Below are 17,863 nucleotides of genomic sequence, written 5' to 3' on the forward strand. Positions count from 1 at the left end.
ACAGAAACATTGGCGACCGAACAGAAAGACGATAAAGCCCTGTCGTGAAATAACTCGATGGTTGAGATTATATATCAAATTTTGGTAGGCAAATATTTAAAGATCTCCGGAGATAGCGAGTTCCAAAATTCACGCTCTTGAAGAAGTATATATTTGTATGACTGATTTTTATTAAATCAGTTAACTTTTTGATCAATTATAAATTATCCAACTCTTTATTTCAATTTGACTTGGAAAGCACAGAGAATCGGGTAAATTGAAGTTGAAATTGAGACCTCGGTAAAATACTGGTCATTCGAGACTATTTCTTAACAATGTGCGATCAATGACAATGCAATATGTTCTAATAATAAAACTGTTGCTTCCCTTTTTTTAGTAATAATAGCAATAGTCTTTTCTGAGAATATAATTTATAAAGAGAAGAATATTTTACCTTTTCAAATGTTTTTTATGTCATACGTAAAATTATAAATAGAATTTTATTTCGAATTTTATCACAAATTATAGATTGTTTTTGAAGAATCTACCAAAATAGAAATATATACGTAATTTAATATAATATTATGCGTAGAGCGAAAGTATATTACGATTTCTTGATTAAGTGTAATATCAAATACGCGAATACTTGTGTCTTGATAATTTTAGAAAAGATTATTAATCTTTTCTAAAATTATTAAAATAATTATTATTAAAAATTTCTAAAATATTAATCTTATTATTAGAAAGCAATCGCTTTTGTAAATTCGACGGGCATAAAGACAGTTATATTCAGATTTCACGAGCGAAACATTTCAAGAGTGAAGTGCATTGTCCCTGAAAAGCGGTTTGAGTGGATCCATCCGTGACTCGCGACACGAAGGAGGCCATTCCCACGCGTTGTCCCTTTCAGCTCCCTTTCTCCAAGCAAAGCGTGTCCACCCTTTCAGCCCAGGAAGCGGTCTGGGTGCGCCTCTCGCGTGTTTGTGCAGTTACCGAAAAATGTACACGCATCTCGGTCAAACAATTCGACGAACAATTCTGTGATTCGCTTGTTATGCCCGAGTTACACGTTAAATTTTCAAGAGCTCTATCGTTGTTACGCGTTGTAATATATACTACAAAACTTTTACAAGTCGTAAACTTGAGAATTATTGCCGCTGCAATCTGTAAAGTATACGCAACAGTAATTTCGCTGATCTATAAGAAAAGGAGGATTTATATGAAAACAAGTTTCCGACGCGCGAGGGAATTCAGAAATGAAGATTTTGCGCGAAAAAGGGGGAGAGAGAGAGAGAGAGAGAGAGAGAGAGAGAGAGAGAGAGAGAGAGAGAGAGAGAGAGAGAGAGAGTCCCCGTAGTAGCAGTAAAATTAGCTTCGTGGTAACACGAACTAGGAGTTTCTCTAAACTTTAACCACATATACTTCAAAATGTTATTCACGTATTTAAAGTACTTTTAAGCTGAAAGTAATAATTAATGCGATTAAATCGCTCATGTCTGAATGCTATATGATTTTTCTTGGATATCGCGAACGCAATATTCGCAAATAATCTGGTAACAATTATGTATCTCGGTTACTGAATAAAAGGATCCTGTTGTTTCCTTTTGTTGCGAGAATTTGTATTGCGGTCTAAAATGGAAGCTAACAATGGCTGTACCAAATTCACGTCTACCCGATGTCTTTTTGAGACGCGAATCCCTTCAAGGGATTCTATTTGGGTTATTCCTCTTCCGCTTCCCTCTCTCTTTCGCCTCCTTCTTCATTGTCTCTTCGGTTGTACCGTCCCTTATCGCTCTTCTCTCATGCCGTGATTACAAACGAAGCCAATTAAAGCTGATGAGCCTAAATGGACGAGGTTTGACTTGCATCCCCTAAAGCTGTTCGGAACATAACAGCGTCGTACTGTCAAGCGATAGATTGCGTTCTCGTTGCAAATTTCCGGACGCTTCAACTAAGAATCGATAGATATTTAAATGGCATAATGACAGTAATGGAATAATTATTTTTAAAATAGTTATTTGCGATAAAATCAATTATTATTAAAACATTACATATTTTCTTTCTCTTTCTGCTTCTCCGTCTATTAATCAATTTTACATCTATAAATGAAAAGCCGGAGTAAAGTACTTAATAGAAAATAAAATATTTGTGATACATCGGAAACATTCGCAGTGCGGAACTTTTCTTTTTTGTTCTGTGTAAATAGGATTACGCTGCAAATCTCGCTGTTAGTTGCGTCCCTCCATTAAACAATATTTAACCGGTAAAGAAAACGGAAGTGAGGAAACATTATCCTATCCCCTGGAGGGAAAAGGATAATGTTTCCTCACTTCCGTTTCTCCCCGAAAGGGAGCTTTAGCTATATCGATACGATTTCAATTGTCGCATTTAGTTTAGCCCACTGCAAATCGAAAGCTGTCGGTTTGTATAATCCAGTCTTGATATCGTCTCTTGAATTTGCCTCCGCTTGAGCTTCTTTAGATCGATCCTCGGTAATCCGCCCGCGAGAGCCCAACAGAAGAGCCGATATTTAATCGATCGTCGCGACCACCTCCCTCCCAAAGGCCTCTCTCCTCCGATCTCTCGATTCCGCGACTCGGTCCGATTTGCCTATTATCGTACGTGAAATATTGGCAAACTCCGCGGCTAGATTAACAAACTCGTGATTTATCGGTCCCTTTTCGGCCGCTTTGCTTCGTCCGATTAATGAGAATCTCGCGACGGCCACTTGTCGACCTCGATTCACCGCGATATTTACGGCGATGACTTATCGACGTTCGAAAATTATCCCTTTTCTTCCTCGTGATATTCGTGAACCTCAACGGATTTAATTAGCTTAGTAGGATAAGTTTATAATGATTTCTCATTTCGAACTGCTAAGAATTTGTAAATATCGGAAAAAAGAGCTAATTTTTTATGTGAAAAAGAATCATTTAAAAGCTGAAAATATATAATACGAAATAGACAAATATAAATGTTTTAAAATAGGAATCTTTGGTACGATACGAATGATACGAATTTATTTTTCATATTGCAATTTAATTATTAAAATCTGTTAAAAGTTTTACTTAAAAGTATATAATGGTTTTACGATTAAACTGCTAAATTTTTTTACTTAATTTTTTACTTTATTTACTTAAAAATATATAGGTTTAACTTAAAAATATAATGGTTTCATGATTAAACTGCTAAAAATTTTAAACTTTTAGAAGGCTAAACTTGGGAAAAAACGAAATAAATAAATAGTAAAAATATATAATGAAATATATGTAAATTCAAACTATTAAATAAATGATGATAATTAAATAGAAATGTTATGTGAAAAAAAATTAAGTAAAATAATATGAATTTTTTGAGATTTAATCGTTAAAATTTCAACAGTCGCAGAAATTCCGAGTTCTTTCATTTTAAAGAAAAAACTAATTCTAAATTTGTCAAGATTAAAAAAAAAACATAAGAGCTTATGATTGCTTTTACATTAAAAAGTAATTTTAATTTTTATATATATTTGTACATATTAATTATAATATAAAATAACATAAATATGAAGAATCCGTAGAAAGGGAAAGAGAAAAAGAGAAAGACAATTGATAAGGATCATAAAAAATAAAAAAGGGCCATTATTTGTAAAAGTGAAATGTAATCTCTCACATCTTTCGATGTCATTCTTTAGCCAAGGTCTGAGAATTCCTTTTCAGATTTAACAACCCACTTAACAATTCCGATTTTATTAAGAACGCGGAAACGAAGCTCGAGTTTCTCTTCGGACCGAAACAAAAGAGGAGAACGAGGAATGGGATAAATGAAAGAATAGCGGTCGGCGTTATGATAATTAAAACGGAAAATTATAAGACGTAAATCGAGGGAACCGGTAGATCGTCGATGATAACGCCGTATTTTTCCGCGTGCGAGAGTCTTTACAATGCATGATATAATTGCATCGGGAATTAATAAATGGCGTGAGTAAATCCTTAGATGAGAAAAAAAAAGGAAGAAAAATGAGACATTCTTTCTCTCTCGCAAATTATTAAATTTAATTACTGAATTAAATTGAAAAACACGCGCACAATCTCCCTTTCTTTTTAAAACTTTCGTTAGCTTCTTAAACGCAGTTTATCAAACTCGTTTCATCTCGTCGAACTTTTACCGACTATTATCAACATTTTCCCCGGTGTAACACAGCTCCAAGTTTAATCGAAACTGCGTAATTATGAATTTTCGACGAGATAGTCTCGGCGAGACAAGCTCGTTCAATTTGTAATACGATAGTAAATAATCTTGGTCCCAAAATCCAATCATCGCGGATATCACGGAGAGCTGACAAATGCGAGGATATGTCGGATATATCAACGCGCGAGGCTTTCATCCCCGATGACAGTAATGTCCGCAAATCCTCTGCAAAAACAAGATTCATATATATGCAAGACATGTTGACGTTGTTCCCGATATCGTGTTGTGTACGAGTATCATTTTAACTTCATCCGGACATGTCACTGTATGCGTTGTCAGCGTGTGTATGTGTGTGTGCGTTGGCGCTTTACTAAAATAATTTATCGTAATAACGTTTGCTCGTGACATCGCAGCGTTTTCAAAATTTCTGCATACAGTAACATTATATCTGAAATATTTGCTAACAGTCACTAAATAATGATGACAGAATAAAAGCGAAATATATTTCGTGATATATAAAGATCGAATCAATTTTAGTGTCTTCTCAACGAGATTTCAAACTTAATTATTTATTATATTATTTATTATATTTAATTATTTGATTAAATTAAATTAAGGAACACACTCTCTCTTTCTTTCTCTGAAAATTTTCATTGGCTTCTTAAATGCAGTATCAGATGTCAAACTCGTTTCATCTCAAGATGTTGATCGGCACGGCTCTTAATCGCACGCGGAATGAAAATAGGTGCAGACGTAACACCTGTCGCCCGTCATCGGTCCCGGCGCGGCCGTACAATTCGTTTCACTCTCAACCCGTTTGAGAATTTAGGGATTCCGACGACGTCCTAAGGATATTGCCTTTCGTAGTTCGTCACGCGCAACGTCGCGCGCATAGCAAGAACGCCGCCGACTCGAGAATACCTGAGCGTGAGCGCGGATCTGAAAGAAATGTCAAGTCGGAGTCAAACCATGCGGAAAGCATCGCCGATCAACCCTGTTTATATCGTACACCGGGTGTCCCGTCGAAAAACAATTACTCTGCGAAAAATATCGGCCCGATGAATTTTTTGCCTTTTTTGTGATTAATAATTGTTTGATATTATCGAAAAATTTGAATATTTTCCTAGCAATTTGCGCAAATATTCTCGCGAAATATTTGCATCGAAAAATGTGTATAATGCCTGGTTAGTATAAAAGGGTTAATCATAGCTCGATAATGAAACATTGTGTCGAATCCTTGTCGCGCGAGTATAAGATTATTAGACGAGTAAAATTATCGTAATACATGCATGAATGAATTGTCGGTTTCTCTTTCCGTTTTGAAGTTTTATCACTCTAGTAAATTGTGCTCAACGTCAATTTTAATGTGGCGTCGATAATCTCGTAATTCCGCTAATCTCGATTTAATGAGAAGGTAATTTCGCGCTCGGAGCTATCGACGTTTATGCGCTGTCGCGCAGATCAACTGTCCGATCCGTCGTTACTATAATGCCCTGGCTACGTCCAATGCCTGTCGAGGGATAGCGTTCTAATCCGATTCTACTTGGTTTACACGACGGCGAGTCGAACGTAATCCGGATCTAACCCCGCGCGAACACGTCGCGTGGCTGAAGATGCGAGTTCTCTCGCGACGGGAGTATTGCGCGATTCTATGGAATTCTATGGGACACGCGTATCATGAGCACCAGGTTTCATAATGCAACTTAACCGGCTTGTCCCCCTACGCTGTTCATCTTCGCACCGTATCTTCCTTCATGAAAAGATACTTCGATCAATACGACCTATTTACATAGTACGCAGAATATAACGGACGAATATTTCCGAAACTATTTTACACTTTGACAAGCAATTGAAAAAATTTCCTTGTTTATAAATTTCCTATTATTTTATTTTAAATGTATATATGTCTATTCTTTAATGAATTAAAAAGAACGCCTGAGAATTTAATGTTCCTTGTTACGTCAACCATCGTTTCATTCATTTCATTTTTTTTCATATATGTCTGTATTTAGCTTTATTTCTTATTTTTATTTTCATTTAAATGCATTTATAATAGAATTATGATTATTTTAATTTATAATCATTTCAATCTTTTTCTCTAAATTATAAGCTATTTTTAAAATTAAGAAGAGATCAAACAATTTCTTAAAAATATCCTATATAGAAGACAAATTTATATTCATATTTTAATAGTCTTTGAATTCTTCAAATAGAGAAAAAGAATTTCCTGTGCAAACAATTTTAATTATAATATATATAATGTTAATTTCTTTAAATTATAATATATATAATTATAATATATATAATATATATAATATATATATATATAATATATATATAATATATATATAATATATATATAATATACAGGGTGAGGCATCTAAAACAGGCCACCTGAATAACTCCGTTGGTAAGCCGAATACAAAAAAATTGTTCAGACAAAAGTTGTATGGTTTCAAGGGGGACATATGATGGTGTCATTAGTTTAATCTTGAAGAGCCACCCGAAGGTCACGTGAAGGTCAGCTCCAACTTTTTAAATGGGACACCCTATATGCTTTTGCATATTCTTGTAGCTCATCTCAAGGGCTTTCCAAAACACTACAATTATGTTAGTTTTCATTAAATACTTTCCAAGTTATGAGGCTTGAAATCATTTTTTAATTTTACATAAACCGTAAAATATCTTGTAAAATATTCATTTTTCGATTATTTTACCTTAATACTTTTATGTACAAAATAATGAGAAGAATCAATTGGTGTAAAGAAAACACATAATTGCTTCGAACAAAAAAATGTAATTTGCAATTAACAATTACATTTTTTTGTTCGATGCAATTATGTGTTTTCTTTACACCAATTGATTCTTCTCATTATTTTGTACATAAAAGTATTAAAGTAAAATAATCGAAAAATGAATATTTTACAAGATATTTTACGGTTTATGTAAAATTAAAAAATGATTTCAAGCCTCATAACTTGGAAAGTATTTAATGAAAACTAACATAATTGTAGTGTTTTGGAAAGCTCTTGAGATGAGCTACAAGAATATGCAAAAGCATATAAGGTGTCCCATTTAAAAAGTTGGAGCTGATCTTCACGTGACCTTCGGGTGGCTCTTCAAGATTAAACTAATGACACCATCATATGTCCCCCTTGAAACCATACAACTTTTGTCTGAACAATTTTTTTGTATTCGGCTTACCAACGGAGTTATTCAGGTGGCCTGTTTTAGATGCCTCACCCTGTATATATTATATATATATATAATTATAATATATATATAATAAAATTATAATATATATAATTTTAATTTCTTTAAAAAGTATCTTCTCAAATAACTTCTATTTTCGCATACTATCTAAATTATAAAGTCTTCTTTTGAAATATTGCAATTATTTTAGGAAATTAAATAATCACCATATTTGGAAATAAAATAGATAAAAATAAAAGTAATAACACAGTCTCCTGGCATTCATATTATCTGTTCGTCAGATAGAAGCGAAGTAGAAATTTATTGGAAAAAGTGAATTGCCGATGACGAAACTATTATTGAAAAATCGTACGTTACGAAAATGAATAAGGAATCGAAACAATCGAGAGAAATTGTTTCGTAAAGAGAGTGAAATATTTCTGCGTTTTCATATATCTGTAATTTGCCGCATCGAAAGTATGATTCGTTGTTGCGCTGCTACTCGTATCGATATGCCGATCGATGCCTACGTGTTCCCGTATGATGTATTGTACAATGGAATTCTATTCGGCAAAGCATCGTATTCTGAACGCTTTGATGCCCATTTGAATGAAATGGAAGCTCTATAGAAGCTCCCGTTCTTATCTATCTCCACAGATTTGCACAGATTTGCGGATACATTTCGCCTCATTGGTCTATCGCAACGATGTTTTCTGGTACAAATGCTGCCTCAAATATTCGATTCTACAGAATTGTTATTAGCAATAAATTTCGAATTATATGTAGAGATTTTTTTACTCGAAATAAAACAAATTTTCGATATTGCGAATTTATTTATCTCGTCGCGGATTTCACTCTTCTCGAAATTCATTCAGTTTTCAAATTCACTTTGATTAAGAGATTTATTTTTTTCTATGTAATAGAAAGAAATTTTTATTAGAAATAAATAAATATATATATATATATATATATATATATATATCATAAAAAATTATAAAATAATAATATCTAATCATTATTATCATTATTATTCTTTCTATAGAAATAAACATAATTTTTTTCAATACATAATTTGAATTATATCGGGGATGTTTCAATAATATAGGCGTAAATTTTAATGTCAAGAATATTTAATTAAACTGCTCAGGGAGGAACCAAAGCTTCGGATAAAGAAAAAAACGAATCGCCAATCTCAATTTCCATTCAGATGCCATCGTTCTTAAAGATCAATAAGAGCCGTTTTTATGATGAATAGCACGAATTTACATCTCGCCAGAACGGAAGTGCAGGAATGAGGGTTCCGTTACCAATCAAGAGCTCGTTAGAAATTAATTGGAACGAATGTCGTCGCATATTCGCTGCCCATGCACGGTAGATTTTAATTTTATGCGAATCACCATCGGATGAAATCCGCGAAATCCAATATGGCGCAGGATCCTAATTACGTTCATTACCGCTAATAAAAGCGCCGTGATATCGATTAACGATTTCATAAAAAGGAGATATTATTCTCGCGCTTATTATATCAATATCCTTCCATGAAAATATGTCACTAGTTTCCGTTTATATCCGAGAATCAGAATGAATTAATTTTGGTTTGGAATTAACGAGAAAATAATTAATAATAACAATAAGCCGATTAATAAACGACAATCATGGTATTGCATCTCATTAATGATAGCGAGTAGTTATATACCAATGATAAATTGATACATTAATATGTTGTGCAAATACCAAATTTATTCTATCTAAATTTTGTTCACATATATACTGTGATCCAAATAATTCAAAACACTTCTGTAACTCCATAAATATTGATTTTATATATTTCAAAAAATATTTTGAATAAAAATTGTATAACTAAAAAAGTATGTATATATATATATATATATATATATATATATATATATATACAAATAAAACTTTTGCTATTTCTCTTAATTTTCCAAGAGAATGTTTTTTTATTTATTTACATTTTTATGTGGCATCAATTTTTTCTCTATTAAAAATTTAGTTGATGTTAAACGAATATTACATTCAATATGATTACGGGAAAAAATGATACAAAAATTATATAAAATATATTTACTTCAAATATGCTTTAACAAGTTATAATCTTTTAAAAGAATCTTTTTAAAGAATTTTTACATAGAGATCATATAAATACTTTACTATATGTATTTTTTCTCAATATGTATAATATTTACTACACTATAATATTATAATTATGTGTCGGTTCATTATTATTATTTCTATCACTGTTACAGCTCGATTACACGCGCGATGCGTTTTTCGACGAGTAAAATACGAATCTGGCATGAATAATATTGGTGCTATTTCACGTCGAATCGACGCGATAGCGAATCAAACGCAGCACCGCACATTTACATCCACTAACTGCAAATATTCTAAATGCTTTGCACGTCTAACGTAGCGTCGTACATTACATACGTAATATTAATACACAGGGTACGTGATTGTAATTAGAATTTCTTGTGGATATATTCAGATCGCGCGACGCGTTCACTTACGACGTTTAGTCGATGCGGCATTTGATTAAGGTCGATACAAGATTCCAAAATAAGGCAACGACTGCATGGATTATGTGAAACCTTTACTATGTGAAGATCAAAGATTGATTAGACTTTTAAGTCGTTAAGGAGAATTTTGTCGCAAACGCGACTCTCATCGATCAATGTTAATTAGCTTGAAATCATAAATCATGTTCCTCCTAAAACACAAATTTCTCTCAAATCTAATATTGTGACAGGAAACACGATACATTTTTGCATACACGTATATGAATAATTATATCACGTAATCAATAGTAATTAATAATGATTTCATTTTCGAAATGTTTCTTATATTAAATATCTTAATATCCGTGAACTCATTTGGATACGCAGTTCCAAGGATATATTTTAATTGTCAGCTATTTATCATAATATTTAAGAATTAAAAAATATTTCAAAATCTGTGCACAATCAAATCGTGTCGGTTATATATTATATATTATATATTATTAATTATTCTTTAAATAATTCAAAATTTAATTTTTTTATTTAATTTTTTCTCAATGTGAATTTGATTGAATATTGTTATTTCCTCGAAATTTTAATTCTCAATTCTATACATCTTGAATAATTAATTTGAGTTACATTAAATCATCAATAAAAATTTCATCGACAATGATTTTATCATATATGTACATATTTTTTAATTTGAAATTGATAGAATATATATTTCTAGATATATCTAAAAATTTATCGATTTCTGCATCATCAAAAATGTTTTTGTTTGCCACGATTTGGAAGTGAAAGTTTTCGCTATTTTAACAATTGGAATATATTATTCTTTTGTAAAAAAACTGAGAAGAAATTCATCACTTGATTAAAAATATTTGGCGAAAATACATTATTAATCATACGTGGAAGTCGATAAATTTGTACGAAAACATTGGCGAACTTTTTCTTAGTAATATCAATATAATCTAAGATAATTAGACATTAGTTTTACATTCGAGACTGTTCGAAATTTGTTCACTCAAATACCAGTGCTGTTAGTGTAATTAATAACGACGAATAGGTGCATTTAGTATCAGACTACATTGATGGGAAATACGAGTTAATTGCTGATTGACATGTTTCACTAAAATTTGTGGCTTCAAGCGATTTAACCCTTTCAATTCGATCTGCAATGCAATTGCGAATACATATACATACACTCTACTGAATTATATTACTATATATTTGAACTATATCTTGTATTTCAATAAAACACATTCATACATTCAAATTGAAATGTTAAAAATAAATCACATGGTCATAAATTTCATTTGAAAAAGAGATACTCCTTTTTCAATAAGTAAAAAAAATAAATGTATTTTTTATAATTCTGCAATTATTTATACATATATAATTGCAGAATTTTATATATATATATATATATATATATATATATAAAATTTTGCAATTATATATGTATAAATAATTGCAGAATTATAAAAAATACAGAATAAAGATGAATAAAATAATACATGATACGCATTAATTTTGTGTGTTATATAATTTTTAAAGAGAGATGTGTTTAAGTTTACAAGAGAAAAATATCTTTACAAGAGAATAATAAAAGAAGAAACGTATCAAAAATATTTTTTCTGAAACAGCAACGGTATTTGTGAGAACAATAATCCACGCGTTTGTAAGCAAAAGCTCAGCTCGAATATATCGATTCCATTCGAAGTTCGAACTCATTTCGAGACAATGGAACGCGCGAGTATTTATACAGTATATTGTAAAGTCGCGCATCCTTTTGGAATAAAATGCGCCAAGACGTAATTCGATTTCGTAAAAAGCGAGCAATCATTAAATATTTTTGTATCAATTAGGAATTTTCTCTTAATCGTGGTCAAGAATAATTTCGCGCGGTTACAGAAAATGTAATCGATGATTTATACGATGGTAAAATATTAGAAGCTATTTTTACATCGCGCAAATAATTCTTTACATTCTTTAAAATTATTCAATATGTGTGATATTCATAGCGTTTTTTGAATTATTTCAAAAACATTCTTTATTCTTTTTTAATTATAGAGAAATAATAATAAAAAAAGAAGATAATATCTGTCGGATCATACCTAAAGAAGCTATTTATAATTTATAATTATATATTTTATATTCAGTTATAGTATTTCTATATTATCTTATATTTAATATTATTCAATATTATCATGTTATATTTAATATTACCGTCACACAATTATAATTTTATCTAATCTAAATTTACTAAATCTATTCACTAAAATTATAATTATGTGACTTTACAAGATATACAAATATAATGCAAAGTATAAAAATTATTATAATTAGAAAAAAAATTATTATAAGTAGAACAAATGAATTTGTAAAATAATTATTTTTTATATTTATAAACGCGCGTATATTTATTGAATAACTTTTTCTCTGTTATAAAATATATATAAATTTAATGTATAGTTACAGAGTTTTAGTGCAATTTTGTTGTATATAAAGTCACGTATTTTACGCCACAAGTGCTTTTCACTACGAGCTTTTTCATACACGAATGTGTCTTCCGGTCGCGGCATAAATGTCTGGTTGCGAGTTGCGTCATCGGATTGCATTTCTCGTTTATGAAACGCACGATGGATGTAAATGGCACAAATGTACAAAAGGGATATATTACTGTCCTAGCGGTTATTCTGCGCGTCGCGGATATTTTACATATTCCCGTTTTAGCGTTATAACGATGAGCATAATGCGAGGAGGATCTCATTTATTTATATCCAATATATGCATCGTATTATCGCACGCGAAATGTCAAATTTCCAAATTCTAAATTTAATAAAACAGACTTTCGTAAAGAAGAAAAAAATTCTAACTTTTTAAGTAAAATATTGTTAGAAAAAAGGAAAGTAGTGTGTTTCACAATATGCTTACGTTACTATTTTTATCTTAGAATTCCAAACGATCATTATCCTCTGTGGCCGCGCAAAGATGAGAATTTTCTTGTTAGAATGCAACGCGATACGGTGTTCGTTGTACTCTTTTCGGCACGGATTCCATAAATTTTAACGCGACACCAACGATATCGTTAGAGTTTAAGAATCGCGGATCTCTCTTCGGATAGAAAGTCCCGCGGTATCTTCTTGCGCGGAATTTATCGCCGAACTTCCTGCGCTTGAACTTTATACGCGGAGCAAGCAGAAACTTGTCAGTCGACACCGCCAAGAGAAATGAAATTAGCAAGGATAAACAAAGGATCAACGACACAAAACAAATCTTTTCCTGGTGTTCTCTTCATACTCTTTTCAGAATTGTTTGGTTCTTTTATTATTCCCACCTTTTATCTCCGTTATATTTTGATATTTCTCATATATTTTGTTAGATGATCTATTTTAATCACACCTATTTTTAATAAAAGACTTTCTCATCTATATGATTTTATAAAACTGGAAGACAACGCAACAGAGATTGATTAATTATGCTTAAAAAATGTTATTAATACTCTGTGAAACTCAGGTATCTCGAATTAAAAATTTGCGAATAAAAAGATGTGGAATCAAAGAATGATTTTATAGGATTTACATATTCAAGAATCTGTCAAATTAGAGATTCGAATCTGCGATAATATATAACTTTAATATTACAAATAAAATAATATTAATATCTAATTTTTTAATAATATGTATGAAAGTATATATTATTTTTATATTTGAAAAAAAAAAGAAAATCCACAACGTAATATACTTGATTCGGCCTACTTACAAGCAAATGCTAATAACGGAATATGACCGACAATTAATATTCACGACAGACTATCGTGAAGCGGTTTTCGGAAGCTTCGAGTCCGCGCAATGTAATAATTATCACGAAACTTGGCTTGTGCACCGACAACGTCGGTGACTCGAAATTTTGTTGGAAGTTGTAAAATGAATATTAAAGACACCGTATACTTCTCTGATTTATGTCATTAATTTTGGAATTCTTTAGAGCGCGAAACTTTAGTCGCGGACGAGCGAATTGCAAATTTGGCGAATTTGCAAATTATCATCTTTGCAGAACGGGTGCGAACGGCAAAACCGATTTTATTTTATTATTAAAATGGCCAATGAAACGACTATTACGCCTCTTTTCGCGGAATGTTAAGAAATTCCTTTATTGCAGAAGTGATTAAAGTAACTGTAGTCGGAATCTTTGATGCGAACTTTTCGAGCGAATATACTGCTAGTATTCCTTTTAATTATCACTTCTTAACCGCATTCTCGTTATGCGAACGGCTGTTTTACGACTCTAATGGGATATACTTCGTTTTTAATGATGATTACGGTCAAATTACGCGAAATCGATGAGGATTAACGAATTCTTAAAGAATTCGGAGAAAGAAGAAGTCGAAATTGAGATATAATTAAATTAAGAGAATTTTCAAAACTTTAAATTTTCAAAATTTTAAAAACGTTATTTTAAAAAAAGATGTTTATAAATAATGTTTATGTCATCTGACTTGTTTTCGAAAAAAACTTTGTACATAAATGATCAATGATAGTTAGATTCAAGAGATTAAATTTGAGACAGAACAAATGACAACTTTGTAATCATTCAAAGATATTCTTACGTAAAATGCGAGCAGCAAACTTAAACTCATGACGTCGGAATATTTGCAATTCAAAACATGTAAATGCGTAAATTACACCGTTCTAGTAAGTGGTCGCTCTTGTATTCGGGATTAAGTATTTCACGACACATCCGGTACATATCCTTGTGACGTCGCAAACAGCTCCGACAAACTTCATTTTCTAGGACAATCAATTTGATAAAGAAATTTGATCAAAATTGAAATTTTTATCAAAATAGAATATGTGTATTTGTTTTAAGTTTTCACTGATCTTCTATTTCGTTCTCTTCAACAAGATGTACATTTCTATTCTCTTAATTTGAGTTAATTCGTGAAACTATGCGCGAATATTATATATGTTTTGTACCGTTATTTGAATAGAAAGATGGAAAACTTATACCAATAAATTTGCTATCTTTTCAAATAATATTTTTTTTTCGAGTTTATATATTACTATATTTTTGCTATTTTTGTTACTATATTTTTGCTACAAAAGCTAAAAAGTTGTTACACGTAAAGTGATATCTAGAATTTGCAAAACGCACTATTTTATCGACTTATTGTTAGGCTAATTAAAGATTACGGGCGTTATTATATCAGGCTTTTGTCGAGACTAAATGAAGTCTTGATGTTTCCCTAATGACAATCGCGCTATAGCATTCTCGTTACTCCGATGTGAGACATCAAAAGCTAGCTGCTCATCGCAAATTCAGCCTCCCGCCCCCGGCTCCATTGGCTTTGTGTACGCGCCGCGCCACGATTCATCTGAAACGCGAATAAAGCTCGTTTCCGTCTACATAGTTCTTTACGGCAAAGCCGATTAATTATTAAACGCGCACGATGACCTCCTTTCCCGGGAAGCTTAAGAGACACAATATCGTCGTCATGTCTGGAGGGAACAAATCCTACAATCAAACATTGCGTGTATCATTGTATTTATCCATAAAAGGTATTTCACATACGTCATTTTCTATAAAAATGAAAGAGCAGCTCAAATAGAATTCACAAAATTATTAAGCAATTTGGGAATAATTTCATATTTTTTCACGCTATCGAAAAATTTTTATATTTATTAAAGAAAAGAGGAGAAAGGGATGGATCTGGTTCTTTTATTTCTTGCGTAAAATGTTTTACCATGTATCTTATCATGATTGTAAATATTTAAATAATGATATCATATATGATTTTACGGGATTACAAGAAATGCGACGCTAAATAAATCCTTTCAATCGTAATGGTATGACGGAAAGTCGTGCGAGAAAAGTAGACGAAAGAATTCTTAAGAACCCTTTAAGGATCCTACCGATGCGCGGATATTATGCATACAGGACGCATATGAACTTTCCGAAATTCGAATATCTTAGAGATGGAATGGCTCCCGTGTGTGTCATGTTTCTTTCCTATGTTCTATTCTTGGAATGTGCCGCAGGATACGTCTGCACGAAATATCCGTTAGCTGAGATCGTACGTGTCAGAGATTCGTATGGATCCAGATGGACTATGGATCCATATATTAATTTTTATATACGATTATGTATTACAATCTCTTTTTACGATAAATTAATTAATTTGGAAATATTAATTAATTACTATATTGTATTTAGAGATTATTGAATTTTTTATTGAATTTTATTAATATGTAATGAAATGCCTAAAAAAAGAAAGAAAGAGAGAGACAGAGAGAAAGAGAGAGATGTTTAGCTTGATTTCGTTAATTAAATGCAGTTATTTTTCATTCACGAAACATTTAATATCGTAAAATATTTTCTAATATCATGAAAAAAGTTGATTCCATTTTGAAAAATAATAATAGAACGTTCTCTTATTAAACGGTAAATTTAATCGTGCAAGTTTTTCCTCTGCAAGTGCACGTTATTTTCTCTATCAGAATTAGTGGTTCTCAAAATCTTTCTATCAGGATCAGATAAAAGGAAACAAAGAATATAGAAAGGAAAAGAAAGACATATATTCACAATTTAATCACATTCGCTAATTAATTATTTTATCAATAAATCTGTGAACTTGTGAGACTTTCAACGACGTTCTTGATATAGAATACATGTATCGCGATTCTCCTATAATTCTTCATTTTAACCATTGGAAAAACTTTCTCGGAAACCACTGCTCTCGATGTGGGATCAATCGAGACTGCACCAAAGGAAATCGGAGGGGATTTTGGAATCGATATGCGATATCACGTTTCGTTGTGTTACCAGAATGCCACAGGACCATCTGGATTGAACCCCATTCTCTCTTTCTCTCTTATTCTCTTTCGATTTCTCTTGTAACTACCGCGTGACATAAAATACTGAACATTTTCAGTACGAGCAATTTCGCTGCCCCATCAATAAAATCGAAACTGTCGGATGTCATTGAAGTAACCGCACCACTATTTAATACACTGTAAACTCGTCAGAGAAACGCGGATGAAATCGGATAATCCTGAAGACTTGAATTGACTTGAATTAATCTGAACCACAAATCGAGTATCATTAATTATATACATATTGAAGAATACAATCTTACAAATTGCAGAAGCTTTCTTTCGATCAACTCGTGAAATATTATTCGCATTTCTCTAATAAAAACTTGAAATAAAACTTAATATTTCTTCAACCTTGTACAATAGCAATATATGAATAACATCTAAATTTTTTAAATTATTATATTCTTTATTAAATTATTTGATTCCATCGTGCATCAAATTTTGCAATCGATAAAATTGTAATAATAATAAATTGTAATAATTTGTAACAATTATATTTAATGTGTGCACAATGAAAAAAAAACGCGAGGTAAACGTTAACAGAGTATAATATGTATTCTCAGGTGCTCGATCTTCCTGCTGATAGATTAAACTCGACGTGCCTGTGGGTCAACATAGCCAATATAATCTCCTTTCGACTATAATAACTCGATGGCGTTCATAATAAAACGAAGTCTGTCGGATCATCACGTGAATAGTGCATTGGCAGCTTGACGAGAGTATAATGGCACCTCCGTCGCAGAACTGACATTCTGACGAAAGCAGTTTTCTTTTTTTTTTCAAATTTCATTTACAACGATATAAAGCTATCTTTATCTCTCGCTTTATCATTACAATGCATTTGTGTAGCGCGCTGATAAAATTGACATTTCGCAAGAATTTTATTGAAAATGGACACTTTTAGCAAATATAATAGAACATATATGACCTATATGAGCGTACACGATTGAAATTAACTTTTAACTATTCATGATTTATGAGAATGAATATCTACATGTCTTTAAATATGTTTGAATATATTTAAATATCTTTAGAGAATTCTACATTTATCGCAAACAAAATAACCTCGTTTGAAACTCGCATTTTTGGAGTAAAAATTGCAAGCTAATACTATAAGCAGATTTG

At 31.6% G+C, this 17,863-nt stretch overlaps 1 long non-coding RNA gene across 1 annotated transcript in view; it reads left to right on the plus strand.

Moving 5' to 3' along the window:
- The window catches only part of LOC112637570, a 94,392-nt gene extending 76,904 nt beyond the window's left edge, over window positions 1–17,488 (plus strand). Inside the window, exon 4 of the long non-coding RNA XR_003122616.1 lies at window positions 17,302–17,488. This is a non-coding gene — a long non-coding RNA (uncharacterized LOC112637570). The remainder of the gene's footprint in view (window positions 1–17,301) is intronic.
- The last annotated feature ends 375 nt before the right edge of the window (window positions 17,489–17,863 follow it).

This window comes from Camponotus floridanus, unplaced genomic scaffold, assembly GCF_003227725.1.
Source record: "Camponotus floridanus strain SB8 unplaced genomic scaffold, Cflo_v7.5 scaffold18, whole genome shotgun sequence".
Taxonomy (NCBI): Eukaryota; Metazoa; Arthropoda; class Insecta; order Hymenoptera; family Formicidae; genus Camponotus; species Camponotus floridanus.